Raw genomic sequence first — 22,151 nt, 5'->3', positions numbered from 1 at the left:
AGCGTCTATGATATCTCCCCGTGGGGATGGGGACAGGAGAGAGAGAGAGAGAGAGAGAGAGAGAGAGAGAGAGAGAGAGAGAGAGAGAGAGAGAGAGAGAGAGAGAAGGGGAGACTATGTCATCTTACAAGGGATCTCCACCCCAATGTGTGTTCCTCCCCATCTCACGCCACGTCGCATCCTATTCCCTCTATGGCCTCAGAAATCATCTAGTTCTATTTCCCGTCTCTCTCTCTCTCTCTCTCTCTCTCTCTCTCTCTCTCTCTCTCTCCGTCTATTTCCCCTCCCTCTCTCTCTCTCTCCCTCTGTCTATTTCCGCTCTCTCTCTCTCTCTCTCTCTCTCTCTCTCTCTCTCTCTCTCTCTCTCTCTCTCTCTCTCTCCCTCTGTCTATTTCCCATCTCTCTCTCTCTCTCTCCCTCTATCTATCTCTCTCCCTCTGTCTATCCTCTGTCCCGACTCCGTTGGAGACAGTCGTAGGTGACGATCTTCATTTTCTTTCTTTTCACCATCCTGTTTCAAGACATCAAGTATTTCTTTTTTTTTTTCTGTCCTTTTTTTTTTCAACCCCCCCGTCCCAGCTGTTGGTGAAGCGTCCTTAGTTTCCTCACTACAAATGTTAGAGGTTTAAGCTCCACCTCGTGATAAGAGTGGGGACTTGGGTGTCTGCCAGCGACACAGGTTTCTCGTAGACAGACGAAGGCAATGTGTATATCAGATCAGAGGACAGGTTGTGGCAATGTCCATGCGGTGGAGAGCAACTAGACAGCCAATGCGTGAGAGACGGTATGAATGACCCTGTGGTGAAGCCACAGTCACCTACACAATGCATATGGAATACCACCATCATTGATTTGCAGGACAGGACAGCATCAAAATAAGGGTACACTGTAAAATACGTGACATCCATCGCATCATTTCATTCCGGGAGAGTTCAGACGTGAACCCTCTCTCTGACAGTTTGAACCTTGCACTCGCGAGAAAACCTTTTAATTTTTTTTGTTTCCTCTCTCTTTCCACCACAGCGAGACGAACAGCTTCCGCGCCGACCCTAGAGCAAAAGATAAACAAATCCAAACTATTTTGCTACGAAATCGGGACACAGGAACGAGGTTAGCGGACTCCAACGGCTCTGTATGCCGTTACCAGTTTATTGGAAGGGAATATCAGATATCTATCCCCGGAAGAATTTAATGGCAGAATCTGTGATTAATAGTAAGGGCACATAATTGACGAGAGACCAGAGTTAACAAGGTTAGTGTTTGACTGAGTGCCTGGGTGTAGATATATATATATATATATATATATATATATATATATATATATATATATATATATATATATATATATATATATATATATATGGGAGCGGGGGGCTGGAAATCCTCCCCTCTCATTTTTTTTTAAAATTTTCCAAAAGAAGGAACAGAGAAGGGGGCCATATGAGGATATTCCCTCAAAGGCCTAGTCCTCTGTTCTTAACACTACCTCGCTAATGCGGGAAATGGCGAATAGTATGAAAAAAAAAAAAAAAAAAATATATATATATATATATATATATATATATATATATATATATATATATATATATATATATATATTTCATACTATTTGCCATTTCTTACTCAGACGTAATTCTAAAGAACTTTGATAGTCGGGAATTGATTAATGTGTGATATTATCTCAGGTTCAGATGGCAGTCCAGTGTTTATCATGGTGTATGAGGAAGTTGTGAGGGTGAGGGGCTTCACTGTCTTGTACAACACCCTCACTGGGGCTGCCTCATGGTGTATGAGGAAGTTGTGAGGGTGAGGGGCTTCACTGTCTTGTACAAGACCCTCACTGGGGCTGCCTCATGGTGTATGAGGAAGCTGTGAGGGTGAGTTGTTGTGAGTCAGGAGGGTGAACAACTTTGTCTTGTGTCATATGACACTGACAGCACCTTTGTCTCGTGTCATATGACAGTGACAACATCTCTTTGCTGTGATATATAACATGGGCATCATAGGAGTAGCGTGTGTGTGTGTGTGTGTGTGTGTGTGTGTGTGTGTGTGTGTGTGTGTGTTGTCGCAAAGAAATCAAAAAGGTAATCATAAAAGCTGGACGTTTCTCAACACAGATGTGGAAGAATTACATTAAAAAGAACTTAATACAACTCCCTTCTGAGAAGTAATAAGGCCATCTTGATATCAGATGATGAACCAAAGGTCTCACGCGGAAATGAAATGAACATAAATTATCAAGTCTTAGAATCACTGGAAATGTAGAGTCATTTAATATATATATATATTGATCTTATCACAACGATACATCCTTGTTGAAGCCCCAGGGAAGGTTTGACGTGGACGTCATCCGTCTTGAGATGATGACCAAAGATCATTTGTGTCCTCACCACATTCAACCATTTCCAGTAGAGGTGCCAGGAGACTCTTGTAGTCTACAGCAAGCCTCCTGGTCTACCTTCATGTATTAGAACTTCAGAAGAATACGTTACAGGAAGCCTCCTGGTCTACCTTCATGTATTAGAACTTCAGAAGAATACGTTACAGGAAGCCTCCTGGTCTACCTTCATGTATTAGAACTTCAGAAGAATACGTTACAGGAAGCCTCCTGGTCTACCTTCATGTATTAGAACTTCAGAAGAATACGTTACAGGAAGCCTCCTGGTCTACCTTCATGTATTAGAACTTCAGAAGAATACGTTACAGGAAGCCTCCTGGTCTACCTTCATGTATTAGAACTTCAGAAGAATACGTTACAGGAAGCCTCCTGGTCTACCTTCATGTATTAGAACTTCAGAAGAATACGTTACAGGAAGCCTCCTGGTCTACCTTCATGTATTAGAACTTCAGAAGAATACGTTACAGGAAGCCTCCTGGTCTACCTTCATGTATTAGAACTTCAGAAGAATACGTTACAGGAAGCCTCCTGGTCTACCTTCATGTATTAGAACTTCAGAAGAATACGTTACAGGAAGCCTCCTGGTCTACCTTCATGTATTAGAACTTCAGAAGAATACGTTACAGGAAGCCTCCTGGTCTACCTTCATGTATTAGAACTTCAGAAGAATACGTTACAGGAAGCCTCCTGGTCTACCTTCATGTATTAGAACTTCAGAAGAATACGTTACAGGAAGCCTCCTGGTCTACCTTCATGTATTAGAACTTCAGAAGAATACGTTACAGGAAGCCTCCTGGTCTACCTTCATGTATTAGAACTTCAGAAGAATACGTTACAGGAAGCCTCCTGGTCTACCTTCATGTATTAGAACTTCAGAAGAATACGTTACAGGAAGCCTCCTGGTCTACCTTCATGTATTAGAACTTCAGAAGAATACGTTTCAAAGTCATGAGTCTATATCATGTGTCTGGGTCGAAGGGAGGATTGTACAATAGAGAGAACTTTGGAAGAATATATTTCAAAGCCATGAGTCTACAATATGTATCTGGTTCAACGAGAGATCTGTACAATAGGACCATATTGGTGTGCTATGTCAACCTTTCAATATGGATCTGGTTCAACGAGAGAACTGTACAATAGGACCATATTGGTGTGCTATGTCAACCTTTCAATATGGATCTGGTTCAACGAGAGAACTGTACAATAAGACGATATTGGTGTGCTATGTCAACCTTACAATATGTGTCTGGTTCAACGAGAGAACTGTACAATAAGACGATATTGGTGTGCTATGTCAACCTTACAATATGTATCTGGTTCAACGAGAGGACTGTACAATAAGACCATATTGGTACTATGTCTACCTTACAATATGTATCTGGTTCGACGGGAAGACTGTACACAATAGCACCATATTGGTACTATGTCTACCTTACAATATGGAGGCCACGATAACGACAAACTTTGAACCCAAACAAAAAAGTTGTTGAATACATTACGTAGCAGATATTGTCCTGGTTTTCACGTCAACATATTGAGACAGCTTCATCTACCGTAAGATATTCAATTGTTTTTGTATTTTGTTAGACTCCAGTTAATGTTGGCGTTGCAAGATGGCCAATGCAATACTCTTTCTCTCTTATCTCTTCCCTTCGTTTGTTTATAGAGTCCAAAGTTGATGTTTATGGTGTAAAATGAAACATTTATTGACAATAAAACAAACTTGGCTTGGGGGAGGATTTTCTGCTGTGATGGCTTTGTTGGTCGATAATAACCCACTGGTGCCTGGGGGAAACATCTTAACTCTTTCCCTTTACCATTTCTTATAACATGATACTCCCCCCACATCCCTGACACTCCTCTCCTCCTTTGGTATAACCTTCTACCTTAAGATTTACATATAAAGTGTTTTTCTTCATAAAACCCAACACATCTTCGACACTTTCTTCTTCCTGATATTATCTTGTTTCCTCTCCCTATTATACAATGCCTCCCTCCCCTGCTATAGCCTGCCTCCTCTGATATAGCCTCCCTCCCTGATACAGCCTCCCTCCCCTGATATAGCCTCCCTCCCCTGATACAGCCTCCCTCCCCTGATACAGCCTCCCTCCCCTGATATAGCCTCCCTCCCCTGATACAGCCTCCCTCCCCTGATATAGTCTCCCTCCCCTGATATATCCTCCCTCCCCTGATATAGTCTCCCTCCCCTGATATAGTCTCCCTCCCCTGATATAGTCTCCCTCCCTGATACAGCCTCCCTCCCCTGATACAGCCTCCCTCCCCTGATATAGTCTCCCTCCCCTGATACAGCCTCCCTCCCCTGATGTAATACAACGTAACATACACACCCTTCCTGCTATATTGTTATCTCCCTTTTATTACGATCATTATTCTCCCCTTGACATAGTCACCCTGGCCTGACATCACCCTGTTATGCTCCCACTCCCAACATATGGTGTCATTCCAGTGAAGGCTGCTCCCTCCCTCCTGCTTTACCATCACGATTCCATCTATATACACAAGGAATTCAGGACACTGAAACTGTCCTACGGTAGATGGTCTCTGTCATAGACCATCAGGTCTTCTGTTGTCTGGCTTTCCCACGTACCTCCACGTATTATTGTATTTCACTCGTCCAGCAGGTGACCTCGTCATAGACCATCAGGTCTTCTGTTATCTGGCATTCCCACGTACCTCCACGTATCATTGTAACCACGTATTATTGCGGGTAACCTCGTCATAGACCATCAGGTCTTCTGTTATCTGTCATCCTCATGCATTACCCACAAGCAGCCAACACTAGACTGTATAACACTATTACGAGTGACGGATCTTACGACGCTCGTCTACGTCATCCAACGTTACATTCGTTCATCATACATGGAAAGGTCTGTGACCCACACAAAAACCTTATGAAATCTGGTTCCCTCCGGAGAAGCGCATCCTTAAAGGCACCAGGCCGCTTATAACCCCCTAACTTTTCTTCTGTTTAATCTTCCCTCGCAGTTCTCATAAGTTTATTTTCCCAGGAAATGTTTCCCAGACTTTTGTTCGAGTGTAAATATTTTACCAAGTTTGGTCCCTTCATGGATTCGGGATGTGAGCCACCGTTTCCAGGAATTAGAAAGTTTGTTTTCCACAACAGAATTCTGAAACTTACACTATTCTTGGAGTTGATTTTTCTTCCCTGTGAGTACGTTTTCAATAATGGTTTAATATCCCGCTCAAATCGGTTCATGGGTACGATACTTCTCTCCTCTTTTGCTGCAATGGTCACCCCATATTTTTTCTCTCTAGTTTTCTCAATAGATTCAGTGGGATAAAACTCCTGGGCCTTCTCATAACAACAGTCGCACCCTATACGATAGAATACATTTATATATACGATAGATTCCCTCTACATTGTACACAGGATAATCTCTCCATTTACCTCAGCCATAAATAAACACTTCATACTTTTCAGGGTGATAAACGCTTTACAATTTCAGCTATAATACCTTTAAACCTTCAAAAAGATAAACACCCGTTTATGATTTCAGTAGCTTGAAGACGTCTTGTGTCCTCAGTGGGATGAACTCTCCTAACACCTTCAGGCAGATGACATCTCTGAGATGTGGGAAGAAAAAACCCTCTTTGTGTCGCTCCTCTCCTTACCCCCCCCAAGGTTTCGCCAAAACCTGGTCTTCCGTTTAACTCTTGTAAGGCGGAGACAAATGTCTTCTCAATATTTCAGGGGGTTATGTTCCCCCCTCTGTGGATCCACAAGGCTTCAGCACTTAGGAAAATGACCCACTCTCCTCCCCGGGTCTAAGTTAAGTGACTGTTGAATATTCTGAGGGACTTACCACACACCGTAATTCTCCACAAGATTACAGAGTGGTCCAACACCACACTTACCACAACCAGACAAGTGTGTGTGTGTGTGTGTGTGTGTAGCTGTCTACTGCTCCTGGCTCAGGGTACCTGGTGGCTCCAGTCTCTGTACAGAGATCAAAGATCGTGACACATTAACTGACCCCACTCAAAAAGAATGGAGAGAAAAAGAAAGGCTATTCAGTATTATTAGTATCATGGCTATTTAATATGATCAGTATGATGGCTATTTAATATGATCAGTATGATGGCTATTTAATATGATCAGTATGATGGCTATTTAATATGATCAATATGATGGCTACTTAATATGATCAGTATGATGGCTATTTAATATGATCAGTATGATGGCTATTTAATATGATCAGTATGATGGCTATTTAATATGATCAGTATGATGGCTATTTAATATGATCAGTATGATGGCTATTTAATATGATCAGTATGATGGCTATTTAATATGATCAGTATGATGGCTATTTAATATGATCAGTATGATGGCTATTTAATATGATCAGTATGATGGCTATTTAATATGATCAGTATGATGGCTATTTAATATGATCAGTATGATGGCTATTTCATATGATCAATATGATGGCTATTTAATATGATCAGTATGATGGCTATTTAATATGATCAGTATGATGGCTATTTCATATGATCAGTATGATGGCTATTTCATATGATCAGTATGATGGCTATTTAATCGGACTGATTCACCTAGAAAATATGAAACTATATCCAAGAACAATGGACTTGGGAGAAGGCTTGTGACACGATATAAAAGGATTTGGGTGGCGGCCTTTCTGGCTTGAACATCAGAAAAGTACTTGAGAAAACAAGAGGGCGACCCTTGCATGTCCTACATTTTTAAACCATGTTACTGTGCCGCTTCAGCTCTGAAATTACTGCTGCTGAAATATTAAGTTACTCTTGCAAAATGTAAGCCAAGATAACGTACTGTAGTTATACTGTATCCCAGGTTATCATGGTAGATATCTTGAACTCGAGGATGGGTATGGTAGATATCCTGTACTCTAGGATGGGTATGGTAGATATCTTGTACTCTAGGATGGGTATGGTACATATCCTGTACTCTAGGATGGGTATGGTAGATATCTTGTACTCTAGCATGTGTATGGTAGATGGTAGATATCTTGTCCTCTAAGAAGGGTATGGTATGGTAGATATCTTGTGCTCTAGATGGGTGCGACATGGTAGATATCCTGTACTCTAGGATGGGTATGGTAGATATCTTGTACTCCAGATGGGTATGGTATGGCAGATATCTTGTACTCTAGATGGGTATGGTATGGTAGATATCTTGTACAAAGGTAGATAAGGTAGATAACTCGCTCTCAAGAATCTAAACCGTCACATTCCAGTAGACGTAAAGTCGTTTTTCTACAGGAGTAGCGACGCCCCATCTCAGACACTCACTCGTAGCGACCCATGTGGGACTTACTTCACTTGTATACCATCTACGATGCTCCCTCCTACCTTCACCCCCACTGCCACTTCCCCTTGGGGGGGAGGTGGTGGTGAGACCTCCTGAAGTGGCTGTGAAAGGCGGCCTCCTCATAGGCGTCATTTCAAGCCAGGTCTCTGGGGTGTATACGTCCTCACACCACGTCCTTCTTCGCCTGAAGATGGGTCCCCAAGATTATGAGCCTCAACCGGATATCTGGGCTGATGCTCTGATTCTGTTCTTTTCTGTCTATAAATCTTGCTCTTTTTCTGTCTCGAATCTGTGTCACTGGATATCCCCCTCCGCTCCAGAGAACTCGCTGTGTCGCGTCTGTGCCACAGTGGAAGTCAGGCAGTTGGGAAAGACGGTATATAAAGCGATCCGTAACCTCATAATTACAGGATTTTCATCCATAGTTGTACGCTCGTGCCTTGTGGGATATTACCGGGCGAACCCACTTGTATCCCGTAGAGAAAAAGAGAAGTGAGAAAGACGATGTCTTTTCCCTGTCTGTTACACACACATCTCCAGGAAATGTTCTGTATTTACGTAATTGATGACGAGAAAAGGACACACAGTGTGTAAGAACGTTCATCGAAGACGTATATATATATAAAGACAGGAACGTATTACATCGCTTCACGTAGTAAAATTGTATAAGGAAATTGAAATAACGTCGAAAAACGACAAAGAAGTTGGCTGTATGTGAATGAGTGAGGCACGGGTCATCTTGGACGTGTGAGTTCCTCCTCCTCATAAGACAGAAGATCAGCTAAAGCGGGACACACCGATGAACCACAAGGGTCTGTTACTCCCCTCAAGCTTTGGCACAGCTTCCGCTAAAGCCTTGCCTGAGTAGGGCCAGACGAAGCCCACGGGTCCAGTACAAAATGTCTCCAAGGGCTCAGTACAAAATGTCTCCACGGGTCCAGTATACAAAATGTCTCCAAGGGTCCAGTATACAAAATGTCTCCACGGGTCCAGTACATAAAATGTCTCCACGGGTCCAGTACATAAAATGTCTCCACGGGTCCAGGTACACAAAATGTCTCCACGGGTCCGGTACACAAAATGTCTCCACGGGTCCAGTACACAAAATGTCTCCTTTTACGTCGAACATTCGAACGACTGTGGACCAAAAAGGTTCAACTTCTCCCTCCCAAATTCGTAAAATACTTCTCCATCGTCTCTTCACTTCCCCTGTTCATACTCCTCTCTGTATTTCACTCAAAGGCCTGGCCTTTGGCGTGGACATCTGGCCGTGACTGGAGCCTCGAACATATTAGAAATGGACTGATATAAGTAGGAGCCATGCAACAATAACACCTGTGAGTCCAGGGGGATGATTTACGAGGTAGTATAAGACACAGACATCCAGCCAGCCTGGCTCTTCCAAACACACCGTGCCATTACACAGCTGGTGTGGAGGATCACCCTTCAGCTCCCACTTCTCTTGGCAGTCACATAACCGGACGATCGAGGAAATCTCAAGTATGATCAGAGGGTGTCAAGTGGACAGCCCACTGCAAATCAGTGTCATACGATCGTCTCTGAGAAATATATATATATATATATATATATATATATATATATATATATATATATATATATATATATATATATATAATCATATATGTTCGTTTTGGGTTTCGTTCGCTGGAGGAGAAAATGGGAATATCAGAGGAAATCCTGACGGGCGACCCAACACGCCTGCCCACTGGTGGTGGACACGCTTGTGTGTGTGTGTGAGAGAGAGAGAGAGAGAGAGAGAGAGAGAGAGAGAGAGAGAGAGAGAGAGAGAGAGAGAGAGAGAGAGAGAGAGAGAGAGAGAGAGAGACAGACAGAGAGAGAGAGAGAGAGAGAGTGGGGGCATTTCAAGATCCTGCCACCCATATGTGATTCCCATGACAGCCACCATTCGACCTCGTGAAAGACAAATATATATATATATATATATATATATATATATATATATATATGTATATATATATTCCCCCTCAGTTGTGTCGAGTCTTATCACAGAAAGACAGTCTGTTATCTGGTGTTTTTCTTTTTTCGTTATGTGTTTGCAAATATATTCATGTCTGTGTCTACGTGTCTGTTTCTTAGAACTTACAAAAGTGGTTTCATAAGTGTGGGATCCACTTCGCATAAATAATTACTTTCATGTTCCGAAAAAGATATCACTTTTCTCTTCGTGACACTGGGAAAAATAATATTGCCACCTGACCCAAAAATAAAAAAAACCCCACTGCAAATTCTCTTCATCATAATGATCTTACTTCTCACCGAGTCTGCTGGTGCCAATAGTGGCGTAAATACATACACCCACCCTACTGTTACCAGCTTGTAATCACCTTGTTCTGCAACGTGGGGGGAAAGGGGACAAAAGCTCTGTTAACGACTGCTGTTGGTAAAGGCTAAATTTATATTCCATCTTGCTTCACAATGAACATCTCGTTAGCTTACATTAATGGCTACTGTTATGGCAACAAAGGACTCGAGATGATTTGCCTTTGTTAAGTCCTAGTGACAGGTGGAGGGTCATGTCAGGCCACAGAACCCAGGAGGCAACAGCTATTTGTATGTCCAACTGATTCATGTCTTTTGTACAGCTGGCTCTCTTTGTCCTTCTGATTAGGGTGGAACACGACTGATTAGCCTCATCTGTGTTATCTTATCTTTTATCTTTGATCTCCACGTTGACTAACAAGGTTTTGGTCTCTTTTATTATCTTTATCGAATTCTTTATCTTTCTTCTCTCTATATAGACACTGTCTGATCTATACCTTCCTCTCCAACAATCTATCTTCTATATTCCTTTGTGGTTTAGATATATATATATAGACAGTCCTACAAAGAATAGAATATGATTAAAGAATATAATGGTTCACAGACACATAACCGTGGTGTTACCGGACTCCTCCTGCAAGTGGTTCACACCGTGATCTGGGAAGTCATCGTCAATGGACGGAAAAGGAGAACTTGTTCAACAGGGGTCCAACATTCCCCAGCTCCTGCACGGAGATCTCGGAGCCACAAGAGCGTCATAAAACGGATCCAGAGATTTGGTATAGACGATAATGATTAAAATTATGGATTTTAAGCTGTAGTGTGAATAGAATAACGACATCTCGTTCCAAAATGATAAGATGGACGTATGAGTACAATAACAACATCTCGTTCCAAAATGATAAGATGGACGTATGAGTACAATAACAACATCTCGTTCCAAAATGACAAGATGGACGCATGAATACAATAACAACATCTCGTTCCAAAATGACAAGATGGACGCATGAATAGAAGAACAACATCTCGTTCCAAAATGACAAGACGGATGTGGGTTTATGTCAACCTTTATCTGCCGTTCCCAGTGGTCCGCCGACGCGCCCTCATCAATAATAACCTTTCCAACTCTACACAGCTGAGCCTGTGATCACCCATTCCCTTTTATCCTCCCTCCTCACAGGCTCAGCAGTGCCTGGCCCGTGAGGAGGGTCTCTCTCTCTCTCTCTCTCTCTCTCTCTCTCTCTCTCTCTCTCTCTCTCTCTCTCTCTCTCTTGACTCTGTCCCTCCCACAGGAGGTAGTCAGCCTCGTCTCTTTGTACTTAAGACATCACAAGACGTAACCATCAGGCCTGATGCCCTCTGGTGAATGATGGCCCAAACCCTCTTCATGGTCCTCCTGCTCAGTGGGTCTTCTTGGGGTCTTCTGGGTCTTTCAGGATCACCTTGGGTCTCTCTAGATTTCCTTGTGTCTCCTCGGGTCTCCGTGGGTGTCCTTGTGTCTCCTCGGGTCTCCGTGGGTGTCTTTGTGTCTCCTCGGGTCTCCGTGGGTGTCCTTGTGTCTCCTCGGGTCTCCGTGGGTGTCTTTGTGTCTCCTAGGATCTCGGATCCTTGGGGTCTCCTTAAGTCTCCTTGGATCTCCCAAAAAGTCTCCCAGGGTCTCCTTAGATCTCCTGGGGGTGGGTCTCCCAAGGATCTCGTTGAGTCTCCCAGGGTCTCCCAGGGATCTTGTTGAGTCTCTCTGAGTCTCCCGGGGTCTCCCAGGGTCTCCTCGACTCCATTCATACCTTCTCGCAAGATTAATTAGTCTTCATGGAGACTTTGTGAAGCATTTTGTCTGGCGTGAGTTTAAGATGTGGCGGCCATCTCATCAACATAACTCCATTTTACATTCATGGTAAAGACTCGGTGCTCCTCTTACGAGATACGTGAAGAGAGAGGAGAGGAGCGAGAGTAGGAGGAGCAAGAGGAGGAGGAGGGAGGCTGGCGAGATTGCCAAGATGGTGGTGGTGAGGAGGAGGAGGAGGAGGAGGAGGAGGAGGAGGAGGCAGGACCTGCTGCTGGCTGCTGTAGGCGTCTGGGGTTGATATGCCAGTCAGCGAGCAGCAGCACCCTGGTCCTCACACTCTGTACTGCGTCAGGGACGACGACCCCTCTGGCCTTCTTCAGGCAGGTCATGAACCACGTAAGCTCCCCTCCTCAGCTGGAGATCCTAGTTCTACCCACAATATAAACTTCGCTCCTTCGTAATCCTACGTTCTTAAATCATCTTCCCTTTAAAGTCGTTCTGTTCGAGCCCCTTAAGGCGCAAGGGAATAATGGCCTCCCTTCCTCACTTGCCCTTCAAAAAGCGACACTACGTTCCATTCTTGCTTGGGATGAAGGCATTACATTCTCACACTGGTGTGGCGTAATGACGCTGCAACTCTCCCTAATTGAATATTACAAGCATTTTTAAAAGTCCAGAGTCAAAATGTATCGCTCCAGTTATCTGTAAAGTGTTACTTTAATTCTCTCTCAGCTGTATAACTGTGTCACTGTAGTTCTCTTGGAATGAGTGAGAGTCATAAGACGTCTTCTTTCTACTCAAGGATACAGTTACCACTGTAATCTGTGGCGTAAACAAAGGGGAAACTACAGCTCTCTGTAATATATAGTAGGAGCACTTCAGTTCTCTGTAAAGTAGGAATGTTACAGTCTACTGTATTGTGAAACAGAGCACCACACTTCTCTCTAGTGTAAGTACAGGCCTACACTTCTCTGTAGTGTAAAGCACAGCCCTACACTTCTCTGGGTTGTAAAGTACAGCCCTACACTTCTCTGGGTTGTAAAGCACAGCACTACACTTCTCTGGGTTGTAAAGTACAGCACTACACTTCTCTGGGTTGTAAAGTACAGCACTACACTTCTCTGGGCTGTAAAGTACAGCACTACACTTCTCTGTAGTGTAAAGTACAGCACTACACTTCTCTGGGTTGTAAAGTACAGCACTACACTTCTCTGGGTTGTAAAGTACAGCACTACACTTCTCTGGGTTGTAAAGTACAGCACTACACTTCTCTGGGTTGTAAAGTACAGCACTACACTTCTCTGGGTTGTAAAGTACAGCACTACACTTCTCTGTAGTGTAAAGTACAGCACTACACTTCTCTGGGTTGTAAAGTACAGCACTACACTTCTCTGGGCTGTAAAGTACAGCACTACACTTCTCTGGGCTGTAAAGTACAGCACTACACTTCTCTGGGCTGTAAAGTACTGCACTACACTTCTCTGGGTTGTAAAGTACAGCACTACACTTCTCTGGGCTGTAAAGTACAGCACTACACTTCTCTGGGTTGTAAAGTACAGCACTACACTTCTCTGGGTTGTAAAGTACTGCACTACACTTCTCTGGGTTGTAAAGTACTGCACTACACTTCTCTGGGTTGTAAAGTACAGCACTACACTTCTCTGGGTTGTAAAGTACAGCACTACACTTCTCTGGGTTGTAAAGTACAGCACTACACTTCTCTGGGCTGTAAAGTACAGCACTACACTTCTCTGGGTTGTAATGTACAGCACTACACTTCTCTGGGTTGTAAAGTACTGCAATACACTTCTCTGGGTTGTAAAGTACTGCACTACACTTCTCTGGGTTGTAAAGTACAGCACTACACTTCTCTGGGTTGTAAAGTACAGCACTACACTTCTCTGGGTTGTAAAGTACAGCACTACACTTCTCTGGGTTGTAAAGTACAGCACTACACTTCTCTGGGTTGTAAAGTACAGCACTACACTTCTCTGGGTTGTAAAGTACAGCACTACACTTCTCTGGGTTGTAAAGTACAGCACTACACTTCTCTATATTGTAGAATATGGGCCACAACAGTTCTCTGTAGCGTAACAAAGTGTCCTCACAACCTCTCACTACAGAGAGACTGTATGATTCTCCTCACTGTATGAGAGTTTCAGCACAATTCTGTATTTCAGGAACTGGGAGGGTAAGTTATAGCTTCATAAACTGAGATTTCAGTGCAACTTTCTCCCCTCTGGACAAGTGACAGTAGAACTCTCTGTAGTGACGGTAGAACTCTCTGTAGTGACGGTAGAACTCTCTGTAGTGACGGTAGAACTCTGTAGTGATGGTAGAACTCTCTGTCATGACGGTGCAACTCTCTGTAGTGACAGTAGAACTCTGTCGTGACGATAGAACTCTCCGTAGTGACGGTAGAACTCTGTCGTGACGATAGAACTCTCTGTAGTGACGGTAGAACTCTCTGTAGTGACGGTACAACTCTCGGTAGTGACGGTAGAACTCTCTGTAGTGACGGTAGAACTCTCTGTAGTGACGGTAGAACTCTCTGTAGTGACGGTAGAACTCTCGGTAGTGACGGTACAACTCTCGGTAGTGACGGTAGAACTCTCTGTAGTGACAGTCTCTGTAATGAAAGTAGCATTGGCCAGGTCTCAGGTCCCAGCTGAGAACAGGTCTCAGGTCCCAGCTGAGCACAGGTCTCAGGTCCCAGCTGAGCACAGGTCTCAGGTCCTTTCCCAAGGTGAACCTCATCCACTTGATGTAATATAATCGTCATCCACTTGATGTAATATAATCGTCATCCACTTGATGTAATATAATAATCACCTTCACAGATCATAAGACTCAAGGACTGATCCTACTTTGATACATATTTATCTGGTGGACTAATACGTTATAAAACCTGCCATTAACTCTTAACGTACATTTCCGGGTATTTGATCCACTTCAGCTTCTCTACTAGCGACAAATTCAGTGATGAAAAACTGAATAGCTTTTTTATATACACAAGTTCTCCAGCAAACATCACCACCCAAGCTTTTTGAAAAAAGGCCCCCTTCTTTTTAAAAAGGCCCCCTTTTTTTTTCAAAAAAGGCCCCTTCTTTTTAAAAAGGCCCCCTTCTTTTTAAAAAGGCCCCCCTTCTTTTTAAAAAGGACTCCTTTTTAGAAAGGTCTCCTTCTTTTTAAAAAGGCCCCTTCTTTTTAAAAAGGCCCCCCTTTTTAAAAAGGCCCTCTTCTTTTTAAAAAGGCTCCCCTTCTTTTTAAAAAGGCCCCCTTCTTTTTAAAAATGGACCCCTTCTTTTTAAAAAAAAGAAAGCCCCCTTCTTTTTAAAAAGGCCCCCTTCTTTTTTTTTTTTAAAAAAGGCCCTTCCCCCTTCCTCCCAAGTACTTGACTTATGAAGCGAAATCCTCTTGTTTCAATACGTGTTAAGGATCACAAACGTTTTAGGAGAATCAGATTTACACCTGCGGGAGAGAGAGAGAGAGAGAGAGAGAGAGAGAGAGAGAGAGAGAGAGAGAGAGAGAGAGAGAGAGAGAGAGAGAGAGAGAGAGAGAGAGAGTTGACACTACGCCATGTTGGAGCCCCGAGTCCATCAAAAGCGTTTGCCCAACTTTTGTTTAACGTGTGGACTACACCCTCCTACCTCTGGTGGACGAGTGGGAGGAGGAGGAGGAGGAGGAGGAGGAGGAGGTGGACGAGGAGGAGGAGGAGGTGGACTACACCCTCCTACCTCTGGCGGACGAGTAGGAGGAGCAGGAGGAGGAGGTGGTGGAGCAGGAAGAGGTGGTGGAGGAGAACGACTGCTGGGCTATCAGCTGTGCGCTTGAACCACGGGGACCTGAGCACCACCGAACCCTGCGTGAGAGAGAGAGAGAGAGAGAGAGAGAGAGAGAGAGAGAGAGAGAGAGAGAGAGAGAGAGAGAGAGAGAGAGAGAGAGAGAGAGTAGAGAGAGAGAGAGAGAGAGAGACAGCAGTGGTACCAACGCCTGCCAGAGACATATAAACCCCCGTCAGAAGACATGTAAACATTAACACTTGATAATTGGCATCATCAAATGTGATTTCACCTCCAACTTGTGTGTGTGGCGTCGTGTGTCTCCTAGACAACTTCTCCTTCATAATGACTCGAAAATCGTGATAAACGCTACAATTTCAGACCAGCTGCATGTATGATGAGGGATGCTGGAACGATGAGAAATGAGGCGAACACTGGTGGTATAATGAGGGATGCTGGAACGATGAGAAATGAGGCGAACACTGGTGGTATGATGAGGGATGCTGGAACGATGAGAAATGAGGAATGAGGCGAACACTGGTGGTATGATGAGGGATGCTGGAACGATGAGGAATGAGGAATGAGGCGAACACTGGTGGTATGATGAGGGATGCTGGAACGATGAGGAATGAGGAGAAATGAGGCGAACACTGGTGGTATGATGAGGGATGCTGGAACAATGAGAAATGAGGAATGAGGCGAACACTGGTGGTATAATGAGGGATGCTGGAACGATGAGGAATGAGGAGAAATGAGGCGAACACTGGTGGTATAATGAGGGATGCTGGAACGATGAGGAATGAGGAATGAGGCGAACACTGGTGGTATACATATACTGTACACCTCACAGTAGTAATTAATGAGGGTATGGATGATTAATTTCAATCACAATAGGTGTATTAATTAGTAATTAAACTAGTACCTATTTTCATCTAAATAGAATATCGAGCCATAGACCACATAATCTCAAATCTCAGGTTAACCTAAATCAACATTTTTTACACAATTGGGATGTTAATTAAGAGCTGTGGAAAAAAAAAAGGGGGAGTTAATTTAATGATGTCCTGGGATAGGCTAATGGTAATTAGTTTTCATTCTATGTTAATTAGTCCCACAGGTAAGGCTACGGATGGGGTCGACCTGATGTGATTTGATCCTCCGTTGTTTAATCCCCTCCTTTGGACGGCAGGATTCGAACCGCTACCTTTTGTCTGGGAACTGGGAACGATAGAAAGACTAGGCCATGGAGTCTAGTTACCTAGCCCCCAACACAAATGGTAGGGGTTCGAATCCTGCAGTCAAGGATTGGGCTCCATGCTCAATGAAAGTGCGTGCTCATTGCACACTGTCTTCCTAAATATATATATATATATATATATATATATATATATATATATATATATATATATATATATATATATATATATAGAGCTTCGTCTCTTCGATGTATATCAACTGACTTATATTTCTCTCTTGTGTATTCCCTGATGATGTGATTATTACACGAAAGTGCACCTGGGAACTTATCGTGATTCATTTTCCCCGTGGATTCATAGGAATATGAATATATATATATATATATATATATATATATATATATATATATATATATATATATATATATAAGCCAGAGTCAGGTATCCACCACTTTATCAACCAGCCCTTACGGGGTGGATGAACAGCCTATCTTGACTGTGGACCGACTGCCGTAACCAGGACTCGAACCTATGCGCTCCATCACCTCAACGAAGTCCGATCTACAACCACACATCAGACCAGGATTATGGAGTAATACCCTATTCTAAACTCTGAGAAAAATATATAGCATCTATCTTCTCCTACCTCCCTCCCTCCTTTTCCCAGGGAAATGATAATTTAGATCCCTCTCCTCTCGTGCCATCTCGGACCAGATAATGTTCTTCCCAGGCTCACAACACGATCTATTTCTTCCCCTCCCTCGTCTAACTTCAGGCAGCCGGGTTATGATGGCGCTACGTAGGAGAGAGATGGAGTTCATTATGGCTTCGGGTCTGTGTGTGTGTGTGTGTGTGTGTGTGTGTGTGTGTGTGTGTGTGTGTGCTGAGAGGGGAGGGTTGCTTGGGTGGGGGGAGAGGTTGTTGCATCGGGGGGAGGGGGTCGTTGTTTTTTTTTAATGAGAACAACAACAGAGTTTGGAGGGACGGGGTGTGAGGAGTGTGGGCCACCATGAAGTGGGGGAAAAGGTGAAAGGTTGGGTGTGTGGGGTTAGGGCAGCAGAAAGGGGGTTATGACCCAGGAAAGAGACCTGCTGTGTGGCAGCAGAAATAAGTCCATGACCACAGGAGGGAAACAGCTGCTGTGTGGCAGCAGATATATGGTCATGTACTCAGGAGGAAAACAGCTGCTGTGTGGCAGCAGAAAACATAGGTTTATGACCGGAGGAAAACAGCACAGCTGCTGCTCTGTGGTGGTGGTGGCGGGAAGAGAGAGAGAGAGAGAGAGAGAGAGAGAGAGAGAGAGAGAGAGAGAGAGAGAGAGAGAGAGAGAGAGAGAGAGAGAGAGAGAGAGAGAGAGAGAGATGACGACGACTCAGGCTTCTCAAATGGGATGGATCTTTGCAATGGAATATCGACAGGTTCCCCCATATTCTTTTTTTTTTTTTTTTTCATGGACGAGATATTCCTTGAGATCCGTTTCTCTTTGAACTGACGGCAGGTCTGAATGAGCTGAAGAGATGCAGCCACATTAAGTAGTATGAACAACTTACTAGAGTGACTATGTTCTTTTTCGAGTATGACTCAAAATGTAGGGAAATCCGAAGGGTCACTTGCGGTCAATGGTCTTTAGGGATATGTATATACTCCGCTGGACTTCACAGCTCCTAGGAATATATATATGTGTATATATATATATATATATATATATATATATATATATATATATATATATATATATATATATATATATATATATATATATATTGGACAATCACATGTTTACCAAATGGCGTCCGAGCTTCGTCTCTTCGATGTATATCAACTGACTGTTATATTTCTCTCTTGTGTCTCCCCTGACGATGTGATAATTTCACGAAAGTGCACTTGGGAACTTTTCGTGTTTCATTTTCCCCGTGGACTAATAGGAATATATATATATATATATATATATATATATATATATATATATATATATATATATATATATATATATATATATATGGTCACACTCATGAGGTTCAATTTACAATAATTTGCATAAATATTTACATTCCAGAATCATGCACAAAAACGCACATAATGAATTTGATTTAACATACCCCAGAAAACATGTTCACAAATCTCACCGAATGACAGGGGTCAACAATTTCTATCAAAAGGGGAAACAGGTTTAGAACACACACACACGGTTTGATCAATTCAGCTGTTATTACATATACATATTCCGTCGACACAATCATGTCGGGGTTTTTAACCCTTTGCCACAAATGGAAACTGGGTTCATGCGATGCAATTCGCTTAATTGACCGCTAGCCAATTACCAGCCATTACATCCAGGTATACCAAATACAAGTTCAAAATAAACGTGCTATTTTCCATCACTCCTAGGGTTTACAGAGGTTTATAACACAGTCACTCTTCCGGGAGTTGTTTGGGCCCTCACCCAACGCAGGTGTTTATTCTTGTCTCAAGGGTGGTGTCCATAAATGGGTGCCTGGCTTAATCTATATATATATATATATATATATATATATATATATATATATATATATATATATATATATATATGAAATGACTGTTATATTTCATTCCTGTACCTCCCTGAAGATGTGATCATTACATGAAAGTGCACCAGGGAACTAATCGTGTTTCATTTCCCCGTGGATTAGAAGGAAGGAACATGATATATACACGGAGGTTTTGGTGAGATAGTCTGTGGTAACTACGGTGATCCTACTTAACTATAGCAGGTACTAGGTAACAGCTACTTCTCATTAATAATGTAAGGTATTGTCTCCTCATAATAGGATATGCCCATGGAGACTATTATTCTCTTTTCCAAAGAGGCCTCAGAATAGGCAGGTTTCCTCAACATTGCCCGCGGGACACCAGAGTACAGCTTATGTTCAAAATGGCTGTAATGATTCCCCAGGCTATATTGTGCTCGTTAGAGGCTCCATTCTGACATGATACTATCATTTAGGTTGCTTCTGACGCTATTCTCATCGTGGCTTAAACGTCTGGCCAACTACGTTCCATTGTAACCCGACTGATATAAAACCTATTACAATCTTTACATGGCATTCTGTATACGGTACCAGTTACATCCTTAGAGGTAGGTTGGATAAGAGTGTTTATCACCTTCTTGTACGTGAAAGCTACAAGGGCATAATGCTTTATGAGGAAAGTGGGAATATCAGTGAAATTTCATGAAATATATAGTCTACAGTTTCATGTGCTGGATGTCAACAGAGACAAAACAGATTTAAAGAGATACACAAATACATTATGAAAATAGACGCTTGTTCTACCACTAAATTTCAGTGATATTGTTCCAATCCTCAGAGAGACCGATATTCTAGTGCCTCTCACATAGAGGAACGCGGTGAAATACAACTTGATCCAATATGCCTCTTAGGATGTGACTGGTATCGTATACAAAATGCCATGCAATGGTTTTAATATTTGTAATGTCGGTCGGACTGAGATATACCTCCAGTGTATTGGGCTCAAAGCCGCTGCCATTACAACACTGGGAACAGGATTCACTCGACCCTGGTGCTGTACTTGGGAAGGATGGGGCGGGAGGCTGCCACCAGCACAAGACGGTCGTGGAATCCCCAAGCTGGCGAGGAGTGGGGGAGTTACTGGGATTACATCGTGGATTTACTGGGATTACATGGAGAGGAGAGATGAATAGTGGGGTTATGACAGATCTCTAGGCATGTCCCTGGCACAGGTGATGTGCTTTTTCTGTCTGTCTGTGATTGTAGTGTGGGGACACGACACACAACCTGGTCAATATATATATATATATATATATATATATATATATATATATATATATATATATATATATATATATATATATATATATATCATGTGTGGCGGGGTAGCGACGGAATCGATGAAGGCAGCAAGTATGAGATTGTACAATTGTACACATGTATATGTCTGTGTATGTATATGTATGTATACGTTGAAATGTATACATATGCAAATGTGCGTGTGTGGACGTGTATGTATATACATGTGCATGTGGGTGGGTTGGGCCATTCTTTCGCCTTTTTCCTTGCGCTACCTCGCTTACGCGGGAGACAGCGACAAAGTATAACAAAAAAGAATTATATATATATATATATATATATATATATATATATATATATATATATATATATATATATATCACTCTTGCCCGGACGAACCTGGTATTCTATAAAATACCTGGGCGACCTTTTCTGACCTTTCTCTGCTCTCCAATCCCCCCCTACCCACCATCCAACTTTTGTCTGTCAGTGTAATCGAAGCGCTTTGTCTGTGTCCCCTTCTATTTGTCTGTCTGATGTCATCAGTTTTTCTTTTTTTTTTTTTTTTACGTATTTATTGTTTCTCTCTGATCCCTCCCTCTGTATTCCTATTTCTGTTTGGCTTATCCTCTTTGTCTGTGCTCTGTGTCTGTCGTCTGTGTTCCTTGTCTGTGTGCCTGATCTACCTTACGTGTCTATTTCGTCTGTGCTGTGTCTCTGTTGTCTGTGTTCCATATCTGTGTGCCTCATTTACCTAACGCGTCTGTTTTATTTTCTCTCAGGTGTACCCTCTCTTTGTCTGTGCTGTGTCCTTTGTCTGTGCCGTCTCTCTCCTTCGGTCTTACTTTCCCTCCAACTTATTGTGTTTTCTGTCTGTGTTTCCTGTCTTCTTACGTTTTCTGGAGTCTGGTCTACCATCTCTTATCTCCCCCCTGTCAATACCTGTCTAATCTACGGTCTCTCGTCTCATCTCCGTCCGGGTTTCTCTCCGTCTCTCTGCTTGATTCGTCTTTGTGTGTACCCACCCGTCTGTCTCTTTAACCCTCCCTCTTCTGCCTGTGTTCCGTGTGTCTGTCAGTTCTCCTTAGAATGAACTCGGTTTCTCTGTCTTATCTACGGCTCTCTGTCTTCGTAACTTATCTACCTTAGCTCTCTTTCTATCTATCCTTCTATTCTCTTATCAATTTTCCTTCATGTACCTCTTCTCTTATCAATTTTCCTTCATATATCTCTTATCAATTTTCCTTCATATATCTCTTCTCTTATCAATTTTCCTTCATATATCTCTTCTCTTATCAATTTTCCTTCATATATCTCTTCTCTTATCAATTTCCCTTCTCATATCTCTTCTCTTATCAATTTCCCTTCTCATATCTCTTCTCTTATCAATTTCCCTTCTCATATCTCTTCTCTTATCAATTTCCCTTCTCATATCTCTTGTCAATTTTCCTTTTCATATCTCTTTTCTTATCAATTTTCTTTCTCATATCTCTTTATCAATTTTCCTTTTCATGATACTCTTTCTCTTGTCTTATCCACTTCAGGTC

At 42.6% G+C, this 22,151-nt stretch overlaps 1 protein-coding gene across 1 annotated transcript in view; it reads right to left on the bottom strand.

Moving 5' to 3' along the window:
• LOC139762691 (GATOR2 complex protein WDR24-like) overlaps positions 1–22,151 on the bottom strand; it is a 458,282-nt gene that overhangs the window by 133,955 nt on the left and 302,176 nt on the right. The gene's annotated exons all lie outside the window — the stretch shown is intronic.

The sequence above is a fragment of the Panulirus ornatus genome, chromosome 44 (genome assembly GCF_036320965.1).
Source record: "Panulirus ornatus isolate Po-2019 chromosome 44, ASM3632096v1, whole genome shotgun sequence".
NCBI lineage: Eukaryota > Metazoa > Arthropoda > Malacostraca > Decapoda > Palinuridae > Panulirus > Panulirus ornatus.
This window is presented reverse-complemented; position numbering and strand designations above follow the sequence as displayed.